This window comes from Phalacrocorax carbo, chromosome 1, assembly GCF_963921805.1.
Source record: "Phalacrocorax carbo chromosome 1, bPhaCar2.1, whole genome shotgun sequence".
NCBI lineage: Eukaryota > Metazoa > Chordata > Aves > Suliformes > Phalacrocoracidae > Phalacrocorax > Phalacrocorax carbo.
The window spans coordinates 119,785,453-119,798,074 of record NC_087513.1 but is presented as its reverse complement, the minus strand read 5'-3'; positions in this window follow the sequence as shown (position 1 = coordinate 119,798,074).

Genomic DNA, 12,622 nt, shown 5'->3' with positions numbered 1-12,622 from the left:
CATCATCACAGCAGGGCTCGTGTTCATGCAATGGTGTGTGGGGAGGTTTCTGCCTTGCCTTGTCTGCTCCTTTATTTACCTAAGTCTCTGATAAGGCTTAGACTGCACCATGTGCAGGTGAGTAGTCCCAGTGCATTTATGAACAATGGCAGGAATGGGCCTTGAAAGAGCAGTGTAAACAACTGCTTTTGAAAGAAAACATTATAAAATTCTCCCAGAGAGCAGAATGTAACTGTATCCAAAATGTTCCTTGGAGGGGAAATCATCTGTATGCAACGAATGCCACTACTGTCAATATGCATGTTTATTTCTTTGTGTATCGCATGCGGAAAATAAATGAAATGCTAGAAACGGACACAAGTTTATGTGTCTGCACTGCTTGTTTTCTAGAATATTTGGAGAATCTTGTTTTCTGTATTTTTGTTGTTCCAAATATGTATTATCTGAGTAAATAATAATAAAAATATCTTTAACTATCAGCTCCTGTGAATAGGTCTTTTTAAAAGTCACTTGCCCACGTATAAATCTGCAAGTATGTCTTGATTTTGATCCAACTCCGCATTAATTTAATTTGACGGTATTGTGGTGCTTTAAACCTTGATCCACTTGACAGTGAATTAACATATGTCTCTATAACATAACCTTCCACCAGTATTTACAGAATATAGTGCATCATAAAAATACAACTGCTCTGTGTTATGGACAAGGTATATTAGCTAAGTCAGAAGGACAGTTGCTATACAGAGATGTTAAATCAGGACTGTTGAGAAAACAAGCAGGAATCGAGAAGGCGGCTGAAAATGCAGAGGAAGTGCTGGAACGGATCCGAGCAGAGGAACTCTGGATGGCTAAAAAGAGATCCTCTCCTTCCACAAGAGGAAGCTATCAGGGGACTGCTCAGGCCAAAGTGGTTCTCTGCTGGGCATCTGAAGAAGTCAGGCTGACCTATGTTATCATTACGCAATGATAAGGGCAGATGGACACAAAATAAAGATCTCCATTCTAAAATTGCTTTGTCTGCTTTCTGTGTTCCTGCTGTTACCATAACCAATACTTCAGTTCTAAGAAGACTGATTGCTCTTTACTGCTAATTGCACACGGGTACTGAAAGAAACCCAGCTGGACCTGCAGTGTACAGAGGGTTAATTTGCAGAATGCAGTAGTCTTAGGAGTGGGGAGATTTTGTTCTTCCTGGACCTGACTGGGAAATGGTCTTCTCTGTCTGTGGTTGTCTTGCAATCAGCTTTTTCATGTTTTGGGCCTAATCCAGTGAAATGTTGCTGGTAAATGACAGAACAGTAAACAACCAAGTGGCAGCAGAGGCTGCAAGATTTGTCTCTGTTTTGTGTCTGCTGAGGCAGTATGTCTTTGAAGGCAACGAACAAACCACCTGCTGGACAAGAGATGTGCCACCCAGAAGAGCCATTCCAGTGGTACTGCTAGGGCTCTAGTAACATCTCTTGTGCCAAAATGAGGGCATGGAGAGTTCTGGGGCATATGCACCATGTACAGAGCTCATCCAAAATGAATCTTGTGGCTGAAGAGTACGTGGTTGGGAATGTAGGTGCAAATGTTTAGCACCCTTAATCTCCTTACTGTGGGTAGAGAATCTGTGGGTAGGGGTGTCTTCTTTGATCACTGTCTGTGCAGTTAGTTTTCCGAATATCGATATATCCCTTTGGCTACAGTTGAACATGTAAGATGTTGAAGATCCAGCTGTCTTCTGTCAAAGTTCCATTAAAAAACAAGCAAAACATCATCCTTAATTGCCGCTGAAGGCATGTAATCACTTGTGGAGCCTAGCTGAACTGATCCTAAAAGTCATCCCAAGACTTTGTTTTGTGGTAGAGGCTGTCACCCGGTTGGGTGCTGAGGTCCCTATTTTGCGTCTTCTTCCCTGGTGCAAGGTCCTTCACCCCAGCCAGATTTCACAGAGTGTAAGCTTCTCTCCACTGGGAGCATGAGGCCCGTTCTTCTATAGAAATCTCCATGCCCCAAAACGTTTTCTGTTTCCCCTGGGTCCTCAAGTCAGTCCACATATACAGCACCCTGTCCTCTGTCCCACCTCATACCTTTTTCTCTGACAAAGGGGTGTGTCACCAATCAAAGGGGAGAGATGCAAAAACCAGCTTGTTTTCTGCTTGTCCCAGCGCTAGAGCAGTGGGGCTGCGCAGAAGCCACCATCACTCCTTTGTGGAAAGGAGTAGGAGCAAAGGAAGGGGAGGCAGAAGCACAGCTGCAGGTCCAAGTGGCTCAAAGTAAGGCTTGCTGAGGCCCCATCTTTTTGTATTGTGTTTGTTTTGTCTGTTTTTTATCACCTTTTGTTTGAATCTTGCTAGTGGTGGGCCTGGTGTAACTCATTGCTATCTGGGAGAGCGGCCGTTTGAGCTTTTGCCCCACATCTGAGGCAGCCTGCAGAATTCTTGATGAATGTGTTGACCACTCTCAGAAAAGTGTTATTTCTCCTCAGAAAGCTCTGCAGGCTGCCCCAACTCTATTCTCTAGCTGACATCACAGAAGAAATAATTCGTGCGTTAGACCTTAAAACGATCCAATATCTACCTTCTGATTCCAGACCTTCCTACACCACAAACAACAATGGTTATAAATTTATAAACTATGAAAAATTAAACATGCAGTGAACTATAGAGGCACTTTAAAAACAACACATTGAGAGTTGGCACATACTGCTGAGATTACTCTGATACTTTCATAAAAGTGCAGGGCTGCAATCCACTTGCCCAGCACTGGTTGACTATTCATTTATTGTTAATAGTAAGAGTAGTAGGAATTGTTTGTTAGTGGATGTTCAGGAAACTAGTCAGCTTGGTCAAGACTTTTCAGAAGTGCTTAGACCTCCACAATGTTTACTGGGAAGTAGAGGACATGGGATAGAGCCATCCTGGAAGTCTAGGCACTGGTTGCTTTGGGGAGGTAAGTTCATGGAGTATAGTTTTGTTCCAATCCACCTGTATGCCAAATGTTCAACAAGGAGATTACAAGCGTGCTCCTGGCTGCGCCCCACTCAAAAGCTGCAATCAGGAATGTTTTTTAAATAAGTTTGCCATTTAATAGAGATGTGAGTGTATATTTATGCCCATTCTTGGAGAGACTGAGAAATTTTGTGATGGACAACATTGTCTGAATAGCCAACCTTAAGTTGGGAAGTTGCTGGCTGTCTTTGTTTTCTTTGTGGTAGTGTGTGTAACATTGTCAGTCTGGATAGTTCAAGAAATAAAGGATCTCATGCATGGCAAATTTAATTCCTGCAGACTGTCTTTATTACTTCCTTTTTCTTTTTTTGGTCCACCTTTCTTTATCACCCTGATGCAGACCGTGGCAGAGCTTCTGAAGACTGGGTGCAGCAAGTATGTTTTGCCATAATCTATAAAGATCTGCAGTTTCCTTAACTTGGGTGCCTCAACTCAGTGACTGCCATCTAAACACAGAGCTTCCTTCCTCCCTTTCCTCTCCTCCTGGACCAGTAAATTTCTGGATTCTAGTTTAGATATCCTGCAGTAGTAAATAAAAACTGAAATGCTGAAGGCTGAGCATGAACCACAGACTTCAGACCAAGTGTCTGAGTGACACTTGGATGAAGGAGAATTTGGAATGACAACCTAGGCACATGTAATTAGTAAGATTAATTAAAGATTTTTTATTAATCTTTTGATAAGAGATTATGTGCAGTCTGACAATGAGCTTTTTATTTTTATTTTTTTGATTTTTAGTCTTGAAATGATACTTTGTTTAGAAATTTTGCCTTTGTTTGGTCCAAAATAGTAGCAGGCGTGTGGGTCAAGTCTTCATTCCCACTGGAAACAAAATTATTACACTCTTGCTAGTGACCTTGATCTAAAGAACCTATTCTGTATCCCATTTCTTTCTAATAAAAAAAACAACCCAAAACTTGAGCTCTGTTTTTCAAAAATTCTTAGAAAGATTGAGGTTTTTCTGTTCATGCACACAAAGATAAACATGTACATGAAAAATGAATATGTTACAAGCAAAGTAGTCCACAAGCACTGAAATATTCTTGGCATCTAAGCCATAGGGAAAACCCAGTGCATCTAAGAGAGGTTTGCAGCTATCAGCTTTGTAAAATAAGGTCTTGTTGTTATCCTTCTGGGCCTCTGGAGACCCCTGAAATGCTTTATTGGGGCTAGAGAAAGGTGAAGTGGATTCGTGTTTTACAGAATGAACTCCAGTGGCAACTGTAATGCTAGTTCATGATGTACCAGGGTATATTTAGCCTTTTGAGTGTTTGTGCTAATGATAAGCCCCAAATGCTACTTAAAACTCACACATACTTTAAAAAACTGATAATGAACTGTTTTCAGCTGTGAATGATGGACTTACTGCAGGATAGAGCTAAAAAATGGTTTAGGTGCTTTAAGGTTAAATAAGTCAATTAGTAAAAGGACTGTTATCCTACAGTTGCCTGGTAATGACAGTAGATGAAATGGTCCAGATAAAATATGCCCTAAGGCAAATCACTCTGATCAATTTTTTTTTTTTAAATGAGAAGGATCTGTGATCTTATAAAGTTTGATTGCATTATTAATGTGTAAAATGTTACATGCCTTTGCACTTCAATTTTTCCCTGTCTTTACAACAGTTCATTATTCCTCATCAGATACAGGCTTATAGGTCTTCTCGTAATTTATGTCTCCTGCTGTTTGTTTCAAGTATCCAACAATGAGAATAATTATGCTTGCCTTTTCGTATTCTTTGTTTTCAGGAAACAATGCATCAGGGAGGCTGCTTCAGAGATGCAGGCTCTCACAGGCAGCCAGCCAAAAGAGGCAGAAGTCTGAAAAGAGAGCTTAAAAAACTTAAGGTGATTCTTCCCTCATTTGTAATTGTAGAGCCCACTGAAGTAAGCTAGATTTATTTGCTGATTATAAGGACAAGAAATTTTACTTCAAATTTTCCTTCCTTCTTAATAGTTTATACTGTTTCTTAAATTGGGCATCAGAAATTTATTACTTGGAGCTGGTTGTATCACTTCTGGTTGATAATGCCCAGAACTTCAAATTAGAAAACTTATAACTTTGCTAAACTTAGAGGTTGAATTTTTTGGGCTGCAAGTCTGCCAGAGACTCATCCTGTTATTTGCAAGTTTGTTCCTGGCCTTTCTGAGAAATGCACTGGAGAAAAGCATATTGTTCTGCAGCTTAAAAAAACCCCAAAAAGTCCGTTTGGGGGTATTTGTGTGTGAGAAGCAGATCTGGAATGTTCAGGTACTAGAAAAAAAAGACTCAAAGATGCCTAAGAGGTATATCTCTTCTATTGTTTACATAAAAACAAATCTGACCATAGTCATAGTTATTATCCTATTAAAAATGAGTTTACACATGCTCAGTTGCAACCCATCTAGCAGCTAATTTCTTCCAAGGGTCTCTTTTACACTGAACATATTCCATTTCTTTGTCGGTCTTCACCTTCAGGCTGGAGAGCACTGTTTGGCCCTGGTATGGGGCTTGGTAAGACTTTCTTTGGGGTTACTGCTCTTGGGCACTGCAGTGCTGGATACAGGGACGGGGATTTGCAGGAGTGGCAATACACCTCTCAGGAGAGTGCAAGAGGAGAAGACAGCTTCCACACTGAAGTGGAGCAGGACTTGGCCTGTCACGCACAAGGGTGTGGACAGAACAGCTGTGACAGCGCAGAGAGAAATGGACCTGCATAGTGGCACGGCTTGGAGGGGACAAAAGGGTAGGTATGTTGGAATGACAGGAACAGGCTATCAGCACAGAGTAGGAGAGTCCACTGTAACTTTAAAACACTTCTTACCAAATGAGGATGTGAGTGCGTGAATCCAGTATGCCTGAGGTGAACTGGTTTGTTAAGTAATTAAGATTTCCCATGAAGGAATCTGTTCTGTCTTTTTTTGAGCGCTACTAGACCTTCTGGATTCTTACAGGCATGTCATTGCTTTTTCCTTCACAGTCTCTCTCTGCTTGATGAGTTTATTGACTGCATTTTAATACATTCTGAAGAACCACACAAAAAACCCCTCCACGGTACTCTGGTCTCCATGGCAAAGGTTCGGCTGCTATTGGTTTTGAATGTGAATTTCAGGATATAGCACTGATAATCCTATTATTCTGTCTATGAAACAAAAAAAAAAAAAAGAAGTTGACTCAATGTTGGAGGTAATCTCCTTTTAGACTTGTATGAGAATATATGTTTCAAAGAGAAAAACCATTCAAGAATGGCTGTTTCATCTTTCTAGGGTCTCATATAGGCTAAAGTGCCATATTTTGACCATATAAAAGGACCTAAGTTAGTTTTTGGTTACCTTGTATTAGCAATACCCTTATCTGTCTCCTGTACTCTATTAACACCTGGGTAAATCTTACCCGCTTATAACAAGAGAGAGCTATAACATGCAGTTTGGGTTTGCTCCACCCTTGTATAAGCAGATTCTACTCTAAATAGTTCATAATAACCATTTGGATTTGAAGGAAAGTTGGCAGGAATGCCTTCTGCTAGGTGACCTTTGCAAATCTGTGTGCTGCTGCTACATGTAGTACCTAAGATGGTGTTTACTGTACTAGTTCTCTCCTGGGAGCTGGGAAAGAGGACACAACAGCTCTTTGAGGCTTGGCAGAAGATAATCAGAGATGTCACTCCCCACTCCATTTCTGCCAAATACAATCAGAACTTTTTCTGGGGAGAAAATAATTTAGGGGTTGCAATTAATTCTTAGAAGGTATTTTAAGATGTATTAAGAAATACTTAATTTTCAGCAGCTGATGCCATAAACAGAAAGTAGATACTAGTGATACAGTGGAATTTGTTTTTCTTGCAACAAACACGAGGTATAAAGTGTTTATTGACTTAAAAAGAAAAACTGAACAAACAGAATAAAGAAGAAAGCATGCATGGCTGCTTTGAAGGAAGGAATGTTTTTATTTCATACTTTGAAGAAATTGTTCAGCCGTGTAAAAATGTGACCTCTCTAATGCTGCCAAGGGCAGTGAGATCAGGGATAATCTGCTGAGGAAATGCAGCTCACGCAATCCAAAAGGAGAGTTTTAAACTTACAACACCAATTTTTCCAAGAGTGAAACATGTGCAGAAGGGGATATTTGTACTGTTCTTTGCTTGCTGAAGAATCCCATTACCTGTTTTGAGGAATGTCCTCTCCACTCTTTGCTGTAGATGCATATGGATGTGAGGGACAATCTGATGTACCTTCTCCCTCCATACTCCCTTTTATTCTGAGTTAAAAGTTCAATATAAGAGTAAAGTGGCTTTAAGAAAACTATATAAAAGTTACATTTCATCTTGCATTATTCTTCTTCCAAAACAATTACAGGGTAACTGCCAGTAAAAGGGTAGGCCAGATAGGTATGTTGCAGCGTAATTACATGGTGATACGGAAATCAATGCTCTCATCATTGCTGTGGTAATGGGCGATGTGCACATCAGCCTTATCGTGATTCTGAGGGTGTGCAAGTTATTATTCATATTAGTGCGGTACTGTAGTGCCCTCGTACGCTGCTGCATACACCCTCTGACACCCAGTTCCCGCTGTAAAATTTAGGCAGTGCTTCCTCTACATAATAGAAGTGGGAAGGAAGAAGGATGGATGGAGACCATTTCCTCCTTACCTGCCCCTTGCAGATCAGTGTTGCCAGGTCTTTGTGGTTCTGTGAATACTGAAGGGAAGTGTCTGAAAGAAGGGTTCTGTGGCATCGGTAGTCCTAGGGTCCTCGCATCAACTTGAGCTAGATGAAGTCTCATAGAGCAGGTCTTTCTAATTAGACAGAGAGGTACCCCTCCAACAGACTACTTCTCCTAAAATGTCATTGACTTCTTGTCCTTGGAATATTATAATATCTCTTCTTGGTATCCCTGTTGTGAAAAACTCTGGTGAAATTGCTCAGCAGCCCTTCGCAGTTCTAAATATAAGGTCCTATTTAAAACAGCCTGCTTCAGAGGTTCCTAACCCCCGAGTGGTTTTCTGTGTGATGTGGAGGTACCCTCTGGATGGACAGTGGATCTAGTCTTCAGGATGACTTTTCCTAGGACAGTGTGGGCATACATATTAAATGGTATAGAGTATTAAATGACTTTTTGTTTAAGCTCTTCAGGTGATAATATATGATACCAGTTAGTCACATAAGGAGCTTGGTGAAAATGTTTTTTACTACTGTTTGTGAAGAATTAGTACACTACAATAAAGGCATCACAGAAAAGCTCAAAGGCAGGATTTGCATGGCATGGTAACTCATGGAGCATCCACTGAATAGTGGGGATAAAAGGTAATCTTGAAGAGCTGCCCATTTAGTGATTGCTGCCCACCTTGTGAACTCAATGAGGAAGAAGTCCTGCATAAAAAAAAAACCTAATGTGATAATGAAGCTAAATAATAATTAGTAAAAAGGAGGGAGTCTGAGAGAAAGCTATACTGACAGCTTTAATTAGTGCTTGGCTATGTATCCTTAATGTTCTTTTGAAGTAGTTTTGGTATACACATGCCCATATGTCTCTGTACACGCCCCCTCTTTGCAAACCCCTGTAGTCCAAAGAATAATTCTCAAGTTTGTTGGTTTTTTTTTTTTTTCTTTTTTTTTTTTTTGCGGGTGGGGGGATGGGGCATGGGTGAAGCTGTCTTTTTACTTATGAATGTGAAATGATTCTGTCAATTTTTTCCCCCAGGAATGTCTGAGTCAGTGAAAACACGGGATTATTGTGGAATGTCTCTTCTGTATAGTTTTGAGTCTTACAAGTATTGAAGTACTGAAATTCACTCATGACTAAAGAGCAACTACTTCTGAGTGACTGCTGAACATTGTCCAGGGGCCCTAAAGGACAATTTAAAACAAAAATAAAGACTGCTTTCTTTGTTTAAAACTGCAGCAAAACCAGATTTAGGTATGTTGCTGCTGAAACTATCAAGGTACCTATGATGCATTTGCCTATTATTTTCATTGATCTACAGGGATTATTTCTTTAAGATGTGTACAAGGGCATAACTAATGTTACTTTAACTCTTTCAAGCTCGTTTGATCAGTGGTTTTGTCTTATGCTTTCTTCAGTCTCACAGAGAGTTTATCAGTGCCTTCTCTTCCTTAAGTCTGATTCCTCATTCTCCATATATTTCTTTGTAAGCTTAAAATGGTTTCCTAGCATAAGAGCTGGCATCAACATTTTTTTGTAAAGGCGAAAACATTGCTTTCTAAAGTATCTTTCTCTTCTATGGACAACAGACTAGAGGAGTCTTTATGTCTTGTTCTCATCCTTGCCCTGTAACTTATTTTGGCTGTAGTCACTCAGCACTTCCATTCTTTTGTATTTGAAGTCTTCCCTAGAGCTGTTTTTGCTACAGCTGAAGTCTAAAAGGTCAAAATATCAATTTTCTTGAGTGGGCAGTGATGGTATACCTATCGTAGCAGAAAAAAATGGTGGTGCTATACTTCTCTGCACCTCAGACTTCATTCCTTCACCCTGCTGTATGACTACTTTGCCCCTTCTGGGAACAGAAACCCCAGACAGAAGTTAGTGGAATTCACTGTGTTAGGAACACACCGAATTTGAAAGAGATTCTGCAGGAAAGAAGTGTAACCTTAATGATAATCCTCAGGCATTAAGGTATGAGCCACTTTGCAGCACTTTGCCCTTCAATGCTCTTGATCTGTGTCATTTTACTACCAGACACCCTTGCTTTGCTCAGGAATCAAACTGCAAGTGCCATGTTTGCCGCAGCGGTTTGTTTCCTTCTTCTTCATTATCATGGTACTGGGGTTTCAGTTCACCTTTCTTCCAACCTGACTGACTGACTCTGCTCAAGTTTTTAGCAGTTTTGAGGTGCTTCTCTTAGCAATGTGCCCAGGGTATTGGTTTTGGTCTCTATGTTATCTTTATATTTACCCTATCAGCAGCACTTTTGCTCCTGGCCAGTGATATTGGTATGCTCATAGCACACAGGTATGCTCCTTCTTTCTTGGCTGCTCATGTACTCATCAATAATTCTGTTTCTACCTCCCTTATCTCTTTCTTGGAGAGATACAACTGCTTTAAAGATAACAAAAACAGAAATTCTTTTCTTCCCCTCTGATTCTCACTATTCATCTTTCTTTTCTCACTAGCAATGTTTGTGTCATTTTTGTTGTTATTGCCAAGAAAATACATTTTTAAAACCAGTAGTGCTCTGCTCTGGACCCTTCTTTCCCACACTATCAAAACAAGCATGTATATTTTTAAGCACAGTTCACCACAGTTCTTAATTTTGGATTAGTGGATAACCCTTCCATGAATCTCTTGTTCTGTGCCTGAACATCAACCATATTATCTATGCCTATTTCTTCATTTCTCTACCTACCCTCTGCAGTTTCTTAAAGCTCTTGCAAATCACTTTTCTCTGTACTTCATGATACCCATCTTTTCTGAAGACTACCTATTGTTAGTCTAATTTTCTTACCTTATTATGGCTATTCTGTTTATTCATCTTAGCTCCTTCATTACCTGCCAATTCAAATTTTCCATTTTAGCACACTTTTCTTATTCCTTGCTTTTTCTACATCATGCTTTTCTCATCTTGTCCTTTGGAATTTTTTCATTTACTCCTTTCACTTCTTGTTTGTTTCCGTAGCTTAAATCTCTTCTTAAAAGGGTTTTCTGTGTTTTGCTACTTAATCCCAAGCGTACTGTCTCTCATGGATCAGCATTGCTTGTATTCTTTACTAGGCTATACTACCCTGGAAGGTATTGAGCTTGCCTGATGTTTTTATGTTTTTGTTGTTGTTTGATTCTTTATATAATCCTCCTCTAAGAGTCATATTGGAAACTGTTACAAGGGGTATGGGCCTTTTATTCCAGATTCATCATTATTCTGTTTCTGCTCAGAACTAGGGTAATTTTAGGATTATATTTCCCAGAAAGACAAAAATATAAGACGACTTCTTTTGAAAGGAATCAAAGATGTAAGAACAAGCATCTTCTTTAGTGTCTGAAAAAATATGCATTGGGTAATCCAACTGTGGAAGGGAGGGGAAAGGGTTGGATTTGGAGAGTGTTCAAGGCCCAGCTAAATGTAACACCTTGGGCTGCAGCCAGTTTCTTGACACTTTTTTATCCTATGCATTTTCATCCCATGTGCCAAATACAGTCGGTCACAGATTTCAGAAGTGCTGAATGAACCACAAGGAGAAAGAAAAAGACTACAAAACTGTGCTTCATGGGTGCTTGGAAGCCTGGAGGCAGAACCCAACTGGTTTGGGGATTCACCATATTGGTTAGGGTCCTGATTTAATCTCGAGTCTTTCTGTATGTGATGTAACACTTGGGTCCCGCAGAAAGATACTTTTGGTGCAAGTCTCCCCTTTCGCTAAAAAACTCTACTTTTCTATCCTTTACATCTCTAGAGGAAAGAACATTTGATGTGACTATATCTGAAACCAGATAACCAGGTTCATAAACCAGAATGTGGTTGTTGTGTGAAGTCTTATTAAAATTTTTAAAAAATCATATTATGATTTTTAAATCCATCTTCTTGATTTGGGAGACAGGTGATGTATCATTTGTCATCACAATCAGAGTTTCACTGCACTGAATGCAAACACCTCTCATTTTTACCAGAGGTGTGGAGGTGTGGAGATGTGGAAGGATCACTTCCTTTGGTAGGCCTCTGTAATAGGAGGGACAGCAGGGTAGAAAAGTATTTCCATGGGACAATCACTGAAAAAGCTGAATTTATATGATAAGATTACTAGGGAAAGGTCCCGTCACGAACAAACTGAGGAAACTGAGAGAGAGTTATGAGAAACTGTTTCATGTGGAGGGATGCCTGGGAGGATAAAGATCTCTTAAAATGCTTTTAGCTGTAGCTAAGTCTGGAGTGGGCTTACACCTCTGGTTCAGAGGTGTGAAGCTTGGAGACCTGTAATAAAGCACGCAGGCTCTGTAAAGACCTGGAAGGATGGCTGGCTCGCCTGTGCAATTCAGTGGTGCATGGCTGCAGGGGTTTAGAAGAAGTATTTGATTTCCTGTCTGGCTTATAGGAATGGGCATAAAAAGAGTGGGGAGAATGATAATGCCTCTCAGAAAGGTAACGGATATGATTCAGTTAAGGGAAGCCTGAGGGATTCTAGTCTTCATTGTATAGAGGAGCTCTAGGCTTTTTATGGGGGGAGAAAGGGATAGATAGGGGAGTGAAATAATAAGGGCTGGTCAGGAGATTTCTCACTAGGGTGTCATGATGCTTGTCATCCTGGAAGGTGAGACCAGCCTGTAGCCAGTGTCAATATGTTATTAAAACAGCGGGCCTGGTTCTGGGGCTCTGATGCCAGTTTACTGCTGCTTCCCTGACACCTCAGGAGACTGCCTAGATGCAGAAGTAGTTCATCCATGTAGGGGAATTCTTTAGTTTGAATGTCAGATTGCAGAACGCAGTTATAGTCCTTTTGGACCTTGACCAGTATGTGTGGGTGCTGCTATGCTGAACCAGGCAGATTTGTTGTCCTGGGGAACATCTGTCTTGTGGTTCCCTGAAAGATGTAGACAGACCTGGAACTATGAGATGGATGTAGACTGGTGAAACTGGTCTGCATGCAGAACTCAACATGTGGACCTTTTTCTGCCTCCTGTACTGCAGGGTGCTGTATTGTCT